The following is a 13,771-nucleotide window of genomic DNA, read 5'->3' on the forward strand; positions in this document are numbered from 1 at the left end:
GAAAAAAAATTTCCCTCCCAAAAGAATTTTGAATTTTTTTTTCCCACCCAAATGAAGATGGACGATGGCCTGGGTGTCCCCTGAGGATCATACGTGCCCCATGGTTGAGAGAAGCTCCCTGGATGTAGGTGTTGGAGTTCAAATGATTCTGAAGATTACCAACTACTTTATGGGGATGGGAGTGAGAAGAGTGGGTTGGATGAGCAAGAGGATTATTGAAAAAAGTGTCGAGGCTATCTGGCTAATCTTGAAGAGATGTGAAACGATTTAACCATCGATTTCTTGAGGGTAAATATGAAACCGGTTTGATGTAAGGTTTGTCCCTGAAGATTTTGACAAAAGGGTTAATGTCAAATTTTGAATATTGGTCAAAACAAGGGACATCCATTGACTGTCCTTGGCGAGGCTAATGGGGGACACTGAAACCTTACCACCATCTACTGTTCTCTGCACCCCTGCTTTGAGGCATTGCCCCGCCCTGCCATGGGACACTGTCATCTTGCCGCCATCTTCCATTCCTTGGGACCCTGTTCTGACCCCTAAGAAAAATCGAGCCTCCTCCCACCTTGTTCTGAAAACCCAAAAAATTCGAACCTCCACCCATTGCTCTAGAAAAAAAATTGTTTTGTTGCTTGTTGTTTTGTGTTTTTCCCATTTTGCATTGTTGATGATTCACCCTCCTCATAATTAGGAAGCGAAGTTTTGAAATTTGTGTGTGACTCATTTTTCTTATGCCCATCAACAATGATGACGCCATTGTCAATCAAATCTTGGATGACATGCTTTAATTGTTGACAATCATTTGTTTGGTGTCCTTTGTTTTGATGAAAATCACAATAATGATTGTCGTTCCACCAAGCAGGTTTAACCTTGGGTTCAAAGTCTCTTGCTTCTAGCAAGGTATTCAACTTGTTTACAAGAAGTGTCTTTAATGCTAACCCAAGTGGTTCCCCAATGTTAGTAAATTTCCTGCCAAAATTATTAAAAGGTGGTTTTGGTTTATTGTTATCTTGTTGAATCACTGTTGTGTGATTTGATAAATTGAAAACTGGTTGCTTTGGTTTCAAATTGTTATTATCCACTATCGCATCATTGACAATGTTTCAATTTTTGTTCCAAAACTTGGGCTTATCATTGTTGTTATTATTAGTATTGTTGTTGTGAGGAGGAATAACTCCTTCTTTGTATATCTTCAACTCTCCTTTCTTTACCATAGCTTCCTCAACCCTGATTCCATTATCAATCATATTTTTGAAACTTGGAGGACATTGTATTTTTAGTTTATAACTCATTTCTTCATTTAGATTGTCAATTAATATGTCCATCTTTTCATTATCTAGCACCTACGAGGATATCGTGCAACTAATCGTCTCCACCTTTGTAGAAATGTCATGAAAGGTTCTCCACTCTTTTTCTTGGTGCTACACAAGTCTAGCATTGTCACCTCATGTTGTATGTTATAAAAGTATTGTGAAACAAACTTGTCCACCAATTATGCAAATGTTCTAATTCCAGGTGGAAGTTTCGAGAACCATTCCATAGCTTGTCCACTTAAGCTCTTTGAAAATAACCTCATTAAGTACGTGTCCTCATGTGTGAATGCCATTCTCATCATGCAAAATTATCTTACATTATCTTGGGGATCAGTTCTTCCATTATATTTGTCATATCTAGGAGTTTCACAATTTGGAGGAAAAGGTATCATGTTGAGACTTCTGTCAAATCGATAAGGACATATTTCTTGAAGCGAATAGCTCTTAGTAGTTTCCCTTTGTATATCTTGAATTTGCATTTGAAGAGTTTGTATATGTTGCATGGGAGCCAAAAGAGGATTATCCACATTAGTTCTTGCTTCACTATTTCGGTTGTTTAAAATTGTTCATTGTGGATATCATTTTGAGTTTCTTCATTTTGGACCTCATTCAGAATTCCTTTATTTCGAGTATGGTTGAAATCATTTTGAGTATCAGTTGTCTTTTCACCTCATTTCAAGCCAGTAGTGTCAAAATTACTTGGTAACCTGGCACCGTGACGTGCCAACATGAGAAAATATCTTTCCTTGTCCGTTTCGAGGACCCTTTCTAAGAATCTAATGAACTTTGGGTCTTGTTCATCTTCTCTGATTAGTTTTGTCATTATTACATATTCATTAGGCTCACTATTTTGAGTAGTGGAAGCAAATTGCTGAAAGAAAGGACTCTCTTCTTCCATTGTAAATGATTCTCTTTCTTTTCCTTTAAGTCTTTGTTTTTGAGCCCTAGTTAACATGGGCATACAAGTGTTCTAAATGTTTTGCGAGGTTTTGATTTTCTATAATGTGCATCAATTAAGTGATTAATTGTTGAGATAAATATGATAGATTGATATGACACAAAATGATCATTCAAGTATTTGCGAGTTTGCAAGTTTTTCGATCCTAGTTTAGAGTGCAAATTTTGTGATTTTGATATGACCAAGTTCAATAGGAACGATATATCCTATGATAGAGAATGAGGTTAGTCTGATCAAGCATTATAGTTTCATGATAAAGGATGATAGATCCTGATGAGAAACTATGTTTGAATGATCAGTTTATCAAAGAAAATGTGATGATGCACTTTGAGATGTTAGATCTTGAACTTGTTGGAGATGAATACTTGAAAACCTTAGTGTGTCTAGCTTTGAATCTGCTTTGACAGAAGATAACATGACTGAGTGCTCAGAGAAGATGACCTAATTGCTATGTTTGACTGTCTGAGAAATGGGTTGTTTTTGTTTTCTAATTTTGGTGTAGTTTACCAAAAAAGCTGACAAATTGACTAGAAACACTGACAAAATGACCAGAAATGCTACTACAATGACCATAAATGCTGCTATATTGACCAGAAACATTGAGTAACAGACTAGGAATGCTAAGACAGAGACCAAAAACACTATCCGACAAACTGGAACTCTAAGACAGAGACCATAAACGCTATCAGACAGGCCAGGAACTCTAAGACAGAGACCAAAAAAGCTATACTGCAATTCAGTGACTCAAAAGTTCAAATCAGTGATGTTTAGACTCAGCAAATTGTTTGTTTGAAATTAGAAGATTGTTGTTTTGCCCCAACTATTTGATTTCCAAACTCAGACAACTGATGCTCAGACCTAGCAAGTGCAAACTAGGAGATCTAGTGTTGAAACATGAGCAAGTTGACATTAAAACCAAAAGAGATGTAGTTTAGACCAAGAGAGCTGACATTTGGACCAGAAGAGCTGATGTTTAGACCAGAAGAGCTGACGTTTAGACTAAGAGAGTTGTTATTTGAACCAAGAACTCTGAAGTTTAAGATACTAATGTTGGAACTTAGACAATGGTTGTTTTGACTCCAAGAGTTGATGTGTAGACTCGGATAACTGATGTTTATACCTATCAAGCTCAACCTTGGAGAGTTAACGTTGAAATATGAGAAAGCTAACATTCATACCAAGAGAGCTGGGGTTTAGAACAAAAGAGATAATGTTTGAACCAGAAGAGATGACATTTGGACCGAGAGAGCTACTGTTTCGACCGAGAGAGCTACTGTTTGGACTGAAAAAGCTATTGTTTGGACTAAAAGTGCTACTATTTGGACTGAAAGAGCTATTGTTTGGACTGAAAAAGCCATCGTTTGGACTGAGAGAGCTACTGTTTGGACCGAAAGAGCTATTGTTTGGACCGATAGAGCTACCGTTTGGACCGAGAGAGCTATTGTTTGGACTGGAAGTGCTACTGTTTGGACCGAAAGAGATATTGTTTGGATTGAAAGAGCTAATGTTTGGACCAATAGAGCTACTGTTTGGACTAAAAGAGCTATTGTTTGGACCGATATAGCTACTGTTTGGATCGAGTGTGCTACTATTTGGACTAAAAGTGCTACTATTTGGACCGAGAGAGCTACTGTTTGGACCAAGAGAGCTAATCTGTTGTGAAACTTATAAACTTGATAGTTTGAAGTTTGAGTTTGCAATTTTTGTTGAGTTTCAATGGATGATATTTTGACTTGATTTACAAACATAGGATCCAGATTGTATTTTGTCCCAAAGGACACATAAAGTGTATGTTCAAGAAGCTTTAAAGAAATCCCAAGTTTTCACGAGTATTGAACAATTGAAAACACACCATTCAGTCTATCCTAAGGAGATTGGATTCATTATTAGTTCTTAGCCCACACTTGGTACCCTATCAACTCACATAGCCTTGTCACCCCCTGAAGGGGGCCCATATTTTTGCCTTTGCGAGATCTAGTGGAGTCTCGTTATGAGCCTATCAATAAGGTCTCAAAAGGGGAATTCACACATATGTTGAAGAGGGACATATGGTGAGTGTCTTTGGGAGATATTTTTCCCCCTCCTTGCACTAAGAATTTAATAATGTTCGGAGGTGAATCGGGTAGCTTCTAATTTAATTGGAATTAGTAAGGGATCCATTCGGCGCGTCAAGGTATAAACTCAATTAAGAGGTCTCCCAGCCTTAAAACCAAGGTTTAATATACCCGAAGGTACGAAGGAGAGCTATTCCCAAGCACTATCGTTGACTTGATTTTCATCAAATCACGTTTATTTTAAAGTGGGTTGGAGTACTTGGCGTTAATCGTTCCCACTTGGGTCATTCCCCTCTCACTGGCCTTATGGGCTTCTTGGGAGGGCAAACCTGCTAAAGATATGCACTATTGAAAAGAAAAGATGAGTCTAGCTTTCTGATCACCTAAGAAAGGTGAGAGAATACTCGCCTATCAGCAAAAACACATAAGACATTTTTGTTCATTTCCATTGTAATTAGTTTGTGTGCCTAATTTATCAAAAACAAGTGCTAAATCTTGTGGCTTCAAAAAAAGTTAGTAGATTATATTGCATTCTTTGGTGGCGAAATTGTTTATAACTCCGGTCTTTGACAGCGAAATAGGTACCTGCAAAATCAACAAACTGCAAATTAGGTTCAGGAAAATGACAATCCAACTACAGAAATGATAAATGCATAATACAACATTGAAATTATCACTGAAAATTTGAGAACGCTATCAAATAAACCAAAAACACTGCTATAATGACCAAGAACGTTGTTATGAACCCCAGAAACGTTGCCAAACTGACTAAGAACGCTGCCAAAATTACCAGGAATGCTGCCAAAATTACCAGGAACACTGCCAAACTTACCAAGAACGCTGCAAGAATGACCAGGAATGTTGCAAAACAAACCAAAAATGCTAAGACAGAGACTAAAAATGCTCAAGTACAAAAAAACACAAATCGAAGTTGAAAAATCTCCCATAATCGCCATTTGAGGTGCCGAAACGCTAAAATGAAGACCAAGAACCCGAAAGAGCTAATCTGTGTGCCGAAAGAGATAATCAACATGTCAATGAGATTTCCTACAAACAAACTTGTTAAAGATCAAAAGGGCTAGGCCCTACGATGGGCACCAATTAATGTGCTGCTAAAATTAGGGTTAATTGTATTAAACATGCACATAGATGAGATAACAATAAGAACTAGGAAGCACAACTTGAAAACTAAATAGTATATGCAAACCAAAGGCCTCCTTTAAAATATCACATCTTCCTCTATTTTTGAGGACCTTGAAGGTGTTGGCTTGTTGGCTCTTAGTGGAGCAATGACCTCCAAAGTGACAACTAAAAAGTTGAGTAGCTACTTCATGATTATGCAAAGGTATGAGGCTAAGATGATTCTATGCATGATCTAGCTAGAATGATCTATTCAAGCTACATGATTTGATAAAAAGGAAACTAGATTAAGATGCTATGATTAGTCCAGATAAATAATTATGTGAGATGATATAAACTTAAATGCCTATAATAACAATGCAAAAACTATGAATGCAAGGGATCTTTATTGCTCCAAAATGAGAGGTATTTATAGGAATTCCAAGACCAAAGTTGAGGTGGCAGGAATCAACGGTCTGGATTATATTTGAAGATATCAAGGGCTAGGATTGAGGAAGTTGGAGAAGAGGTTGGAGGAAGGAACACATGTCATCTTTGTGGTGACAAGTGTCAAGGAACCTTTCTCATGAGAGGACAAGTGCCCAAGGGAGAAGACGTAGAAAAAGTACCATGTGTCTCAAGGAGGGGATATCCAACCCACAAGAGGTTAGAATAAAAGAGGTTAGGATGTGCAAGATAGGATAGGGTTAGTTAAACCCAGGATTAGATAGAATGGGTTAGGTTAGGGGGTGGTTAGGCTAGGTGGTTAGAAGTTAGGAGCCATGTGCTCATATTTGAATTTAAAAATTCAAATATTAGGAAAATGGTAATTAATCTCAACAAACTTGAGTTTGTTAATCTTAATTAGGAATTAGAAGAATTGATTAAAATGAGGGGAATTAATTAATCAAAGGGGAATTATTGAAATGAACTTAATGAATAAATCCTTAGATTTATTTATAAGTAGATGAATGGGGAAATTAATCAAATTATTTGCGAATTCAATTTATTGGGAATGGTTATTGATTAAATAATTGTGTATTTAATTAATTATTTTCAGAGCATTTTTAGGTGTGTACACCTGCAAAATCAACAAACTGCAAATTAGGTTCGGAAAAATGACAATCCAGATGCAGAAATGAGAAATAGAGAATATGACATTGAAATTATTAATGAAAAACTGAAAACGCTATCAAATTAACCAAAAACGCCATCAAATTAACCAAAAAGGTTGCTCTGTTGATTAGAAACGCTGCCAAATGACCAAACACTGCCAAAATGACTAGGAATGCTGCAAAAATGACCAAAAGCGTTGCCAAAATGACCAGGAACGCTGCAAAACAAATCAAGAACATTAAGACAGAGACTAAAAACACTAAAGTATAGAAAAACACAAAATCAGAGTTGAAAAATCTCCCATGAACGTCATTTCAGGTGACGGGACACTAAAATGGAGACTAAGAACGTGAATCTGGAACTCGAAAGAGCTAATCTGTGCGTCGAAAGAGCTAATCAACCTGTCAATGAAATTTCCTACAAATAAACTTGTTAAAGATCAAAGGGGCTAAGCCCCACGGTGGGCGCCAATTAATGTGCTGCTAAAATTAGGTTAAATTGCAATAAACAAGCACATAGATGAGACAATATAAATGAAATTATGAAGCAAGTTGAAAGCTAAATAAAAGAAAACTAAAAGCTCCTTTGAGATGTCCCATCTTCCTCTATTTTTGAGGACCTTGAAGGTGTTGGATTTATTGGCTCTCAGTGGAGCAATGACCTCCAAAGTGCCAACTCAAAAGTTGAGTAGCTACTTCATGATAATGCAAGTAATTTATTGCATGATTGATTGATGCATGATTTAGCTAAAATGATGATTTAAGCTACATGATTGATAAATGGAAACTAAATTAACATGCTAAAAGCTATTCTAAACATGCTAATATAGATCTAATTGTCAATTATGCTAGATGATTAAGATATAAAATGCCTATAGTAATGATGCTAAAATATAGGATGTAGGGGATCTTTATTGCTCCAAAATGAGGGGTATTTATAGGAATTCCAAGGCCAAAGCTGAGGTGGCAGGAATCGACGGTCTAGATTCGATCTGAAGATATCAAGGGCTAGAATTGAGGAAGTTGGAGAAGAGGTTGGAGGAAGGGACACATGTCATCTCTGTGGTGACAAGTGTCATGGAATCTTGCTCATGAGAGGGCAAGTGTCCAAGGGAGAAGACATGTGGCCAAAGTACCGTGTGTCTCAAGGAGGGGATATCTAACCCACAGGAGGTTGGAATAAAAGAGGTTAGGATGTGCAAGATAGGATAGGGTTAGTTAAACCCAGGATTAGATAGAATGGGTTAGGTTAGGGGGTGTTTAGGCTAGGTGGCTAGAAGTTAGGAGCCATGTGCTCATTTGAATTTAGAAATTCAAATAATTAGGAAAATGGGTAATTAATCTCAACAAACTTGAATTTGTTAATCTTAATTATGGGGTTAGAAGAATTGATTTAAATGGAAGGAATTAATTAATCAAAGGGGATTATTAAAATGAACTTAATGAATAAATCCTTAGATTTATTTAGAAGTAGATGAATGGGGAAATTAATCAAATTATTTGTGAATTCAATTAATTGGGAAGGGTTATTAATTGAATAGTTGTGTATTTACCCACACACACACACACACACACACACACACACACACACACACACACATATATATATATACATATATATTGTAGACACATAAAATTGGCTAAATTAATATTTAATTAATTATGTCTTTATCGCATGATTAATTTAATTAATCATATTAACCTACCATTACCTTTAAATTAATTAAATTATATTTAATTAATATCCCCTTTGCACTTCTTCCAAATATTGATTTATTTCAATAAATCAAACTCACCTTTATGAAATATTCCATTTTTATCCCTAATCCTAATTAGCTAAATTAATCCATGATTAATTAGGCTAATTTAGTGATTCCTACAAACCTATCATCTAATCCCCTCATTATCCTAATTAATCCAAAGCCTAACCAATGTTAGTATTTATTCAAATTAAGAATACTACACATCTACCCGAACCCACATGTGACTCACAAGTCACTTCACATGTCCACATCACCTTTGACCAAGGGGTTCTCACACGTGTGAGGATGCTCTTCCCCATAGAGCCACCCTACTCTTTCCCCTTTTAGCTCATATATCATAAACTCTCTTCCACTAGCCCTTACACCTTTCCACAAGTGTTTCCACTTGTCACCTCTTGCACTTCCCAAGATTTGCTCACACATGTGTGAGCACACTTACCCTTGCACCCACTTCTCCTTGTGACACTTGTCACAAGGCTAAGTTTTCAAACCTAGGAACACATTCCCTTTCAATCTTAGCCCTTGATCAATCTTCAATCTTGACCAACGGTTTTCAAGCCTCCAAATCTATAAATTGAGCCCTTATCCATCAATCAAGAAGGGAATTTTTTTATCATATCATTATGCTGCCCTTTTAGTTGCGAAAGGAGGGGATATTGATTTGCTTTCTTATAATGCCCATTTGGATACACTTTTCATCATAGCACAATCCTAATGGCCATTTTGATCTATCATGTCTACATCCATCATCCATGTTGTTATGCTAGTTGAGAGCATTCCACACTTAACCCTACTCAATCTCTCACTCTTCATTTGACAACCTTGAAACAATGCGGTTCTTGGAGACGAGGAGGACAAGGAAGAATCACGGCATTGGGAGCGCCATGAGAGAAGTTATATTGGTTTAATCATGTTTTCTCATTATGTGTTTATATGCTTAATCTTTCTTGATATCGCTTTTAAGATGGTTTCGATTTATATTGATTACTAATCTTGACTCTTGATAGTTCTTTGGCAAGAAGATTCTTTGGTTGTTCAACTTTTGATAGTGCTTTTGTCTTTTAATGATTTACATCATGTTCCTATGTCACTCAAGAATATCCACAAGTGATTAGAGTGGCCAGGATGGTTCATGGTATATTTTCTTTGTTTTATGTCTGCGGATTGTTCCAATGAAGTTCTAGGGCAAATACTAATGGTGTCTACATGGGAAGTTCACTAAGCTACGAGATCCTGTGCAAAAATACAAAGTCATGGATCACTATGGCTTATTGACTACAGTGTATCCCTCGACCATCAGTATGTGCACCAGAATAGAGGGGAATATTCCTTGTCTATAATCTATTTTTTTATAGGTGTAATGCTCAACCTTGGTTTCCAATATCTCGGTCAAGATCAAAACATATCCTACCATTGCATTTCATCCATCCATTAATCCATATCGTTGCATATCATTCATCCATAGCTAACCCCCCTCACCCTCCCTATCCAGGTCATCATCACTACAAACCCTAACATCATGTTCCATCAACTCAATCAAGTCACATACATCGTAGTTCGTCTCTAACATGACAGGCTATGTAGCCTCTGCCATCTAGGTCATCCTGTACACAACCACAAGTTGTTGTGTTTGCCTTTTAAACCCAACTATCAATTGGTCAACCAATCACACAATCCAAACAAACAATTACATCAATTGTCTTAGTCTCAATGGGTAATTTGACTCAGATACCTTGACTTCATTGAGAAATTCAATCAATTGTCTAAGTCTCAACAGATCACTTTGACTCAATTACTCAGGCTTTATCCTATCCAAGCGACCAACTGACATCAATTGTCACGCTTTGACTAAAACTAGGGTAATTCAACTAATTTCTCTGGATTGCACCACAACTATATTGATCAAATGAACAACATCAATCAAAGGCATCACAACATTGCATTTGCACAGTATCTCCTGCATGAGCTAAGGGTACACATTGCCTTGTCATTCTCCTTTTCCACTCATACATCATATCTATCATACATCCCATCACCGCCTCCTTCCGCATTGAGATGATGACCTAATCCACTATTGTGAATATGGATATTCCCATCAAAATGATCTTTCCCAGCAATCTGAGCTTTTTCCCATCCATCGGAGCTTACCTAGACTCGCGCATAATCCCATCACCTATCCACAATGTGTTAACCAAATCCAAGAAGAGATCCTCTTGACTAGCGTCTCTCCCAGTCAACTTAATCTATTGCCTATCATCAATCTAGCTTATCATTATTTCCCATCGAGATGCATCCTTCCCATGACTGTTAGCTTATCCAAATCCATATTCTACTCTTGGCAAGAGATTTTTGTTGACCACATGAGCCATTTTCTTGAATGATCTTTTCGCTTCGATTTTATTTTGTGTCCTAGGACTATACCTCTTCATGGCTGCCTTAATCATTTTATATCTTGGTACGTCTGGGTTCATGTACATTGGGGCATAGTTTTTGTGGTATGGCGTGTTTGCGATTTCTCTTGTATGATCCAACACGTCTTGCATTTACACCATCACGGGTGTTTGCGAACTTGTGTACATTGAGATAACCTATTGTATGCAAGTCTAGTCCATGCATCAGATATTCACTACATTTTGATTCCTATAATCAATAATGTCGATAATCCTTTGCAAAATCAAACCTAGGATTGCTTTCTACATATCGCATAACAAAAATCCCATCCTCTCCACCACATTCCATTTAACCCATCATATCCTCTTTCATTCCATCTCCCTATTTCACCTCGAGGCTTCAGTTTATTCACCTTTATTATCCCTCCCTTTTCCCTTTCATTCTCTATTCTGATCCATTTCAAGAGCACACCCATGTTCTTAACCTGCATGTACTCTTGAGGGGGCATACCACGGCTTCCTCGTCATCCTTCCTTAACTCACTAGTGACTGGGGCATCATGCTACTAGTCCCTATCTTTTTCTATCCACTATATTTTTTTCTTCTTTGACATAACATCACTTCATGATGATATGTCAAAGAGGGGCAAATGTAGACACATAAAAATGACGAAATTAATATTTAATTAATTATATCTTTATCGCGTGATTAATTTAATTAATCATATTAAACTACCATTACCTTTAAATTAATTAAATTATATTTAATTAATATCCCCTTTCGACAAATCACTTCACATGTCCACATCACCTTTGACCAAGGGGTTCTCACACATGTGCGAGAATGCTCTTCCCCATAGAGCCACCCTATTGTTTCCCCTTTTATCTCATGTCATAAACTCTCTTCCACTAGCCCTTACACCTTTCCACAAGTGTTTCCACTTGTCACCTCTTGGACTTCCCAAGATTTGCTCACACGTGTGTCAGCACACTTACCCTTGCACCCACTTCTCCTTGTGACACTTGTCACAAGGCTAAGCTTTCAAACCTGGGACCACATTCCCTTTCAATCTTAGCCCTTGATCAATCTTCAATCTTGACCGTCGGTTTTCAAACCTCCAACTCTATAAATTGAGCCCTTATCCATCAAACAAGAAGGGACTTTTTTTATCATATCATTATGCTGCCCTTTTAGTTGTGAAAGGAGGGAATCTTGATTTGCATTCTTATAATGCCCATTTGGATACACTTTTCATCATAGCAAAATCATAATGCCCATTTTGATCTATTATATCTACATCCATCATTCGTGTTGTTATGCTAGTTGAGAGCATTCCACACTTAACCCTACTCAATCTCCCACTCTCCCACTCTTCATTTGACAACCTCGAAACAATGTGGTTAATGATATATATATATCATTTTAGGTCAAGATTCCAATAAGGCCCAATAATTGAACATTTAAAATATAGGAAATTTCTCACTTTTTGAGAAAAATCAAGTAGGCAGTTCAAATTAATTGAAGACATAATAATTGAATGTTATTTTTAATGAGCATCCTATCATTATTTTTTATATGCAATTGCTTCCCATAAGAACATTGAACTAGTAAACATTATTTATATTTAACTTTTCTTCATAATAATTTTTAGTTGATTTTAAAGATTGTTTAAGTTTTTCAAATGTATACTAATTTTATCATTGTTCTTGTGTATTTTTCTTAGATCCATAATACTTGATATTTCTATGGTATTGTTATCACTAAGGTTTGCGCCCTAGCTAAGCCTAGACTTAGCTAACCTGTGACACATGGGACTATTTCTAGGTTGTGGGTACCCTATTGCAGAAGTAGACTTCCAGATATAAGGTTGGTTCCCTCTGAAACTTTCTTAAAACAACTGATTTTGACTGAGAAAAAGGAAAGAGGAATGCTCTGAAAATGAAAATCTAACCTACTCAAACGGTGATGCACCAAGATGTTTTAATTTTCTAACATCCTAAATTGACAGATTACAATGGACTTTACAAAGACACTGTTTGAGTTCACAGCTCATCAATTCCTAAGATGATCATAAGCATTTCATATAAAGGTTGTTGATTTCAGTTTGCATACAAAATGAAATAAACCATACAATGATGTTGGTTGAAATAAACTTGCAACACAATGTATAACCTGATCAAATCCAAAGAATTCTCACTAAAACATGAGATTGATGCATGCATAACAAAAGACTGAAAAATGAATTCACAATGTAGATTCAGCATAACATAATGTAAATGACACAATAATAAGCAGGAACAGCTGAGTTCTTCATTGAAATCTCCAAAGAATCTGATTACAAAGCATAGAAATATCTCTGATTTTCATGTATTGAAGGTTACAAGAAAATAACACAACTAAATACAATGAAATCTGAAATCAATTCCCAATCTTCTTTGAGTTACAAGGCTAAATTCATAGTTGTACACACATGAAAAAGCAATAACTATTACAAATGAGTGAAAAAGATGTCTTTTATTGAAGCAATGCTGAGATTTGAAATTCAAAATTCAAAATTATGGCTCTCTATGATTTGCTGACTCAGCTGGTATGATGAATATGCTGGCTGCTGCTTTGTCCCTTGGAATCAGCTGTTAACTGATGGTAATTTTGAAAATGTATCCTGCTGGGCGAGCTCATTTGAAAATGCCTCTAAAAGTGGGCCAGAACTGGAAGTAAAGAGCTGATTACTGCTTCAAAACTACCCCTGACTGATGGTCAACTCACTGAAGCCCTTAAATCATGGATTGAACTGCTGATTAGGTGCCAAAATCCCCCTCAAACTAAGGGATTTGTCTCTGGGTGCCCTCCTTTTGAATTTGAAGATTGCAACTTTGAATTTGGTGGCGTTCATGATGAATTTGAATTTACAATTCAAACTTGAAGGTTGTATTACTCACTCCCCTATGGACTGGGATTTACTTCTTTTGACAGCTTTAATGGCATTCAATGCCAATGTACTTTGTCACTGTCATCTCTTTGATAAAAGCCATGCACAAAATTAAAAATTGAGACTTTGA

Source organism: Cryptomeria japonica, chromosome 5 (genome assembly GCF_030272615.1).
Source record: "Cryptomeria japonica chromosome 5, Sugi_1.0, whole genome shotgun sequence".
NCBI lineage: Eukaryota > Viridiplantae > Streptophyta > Pinopsida > Cupressales > Cupressaceae > Cryptomeria > Cryptomeria japonica.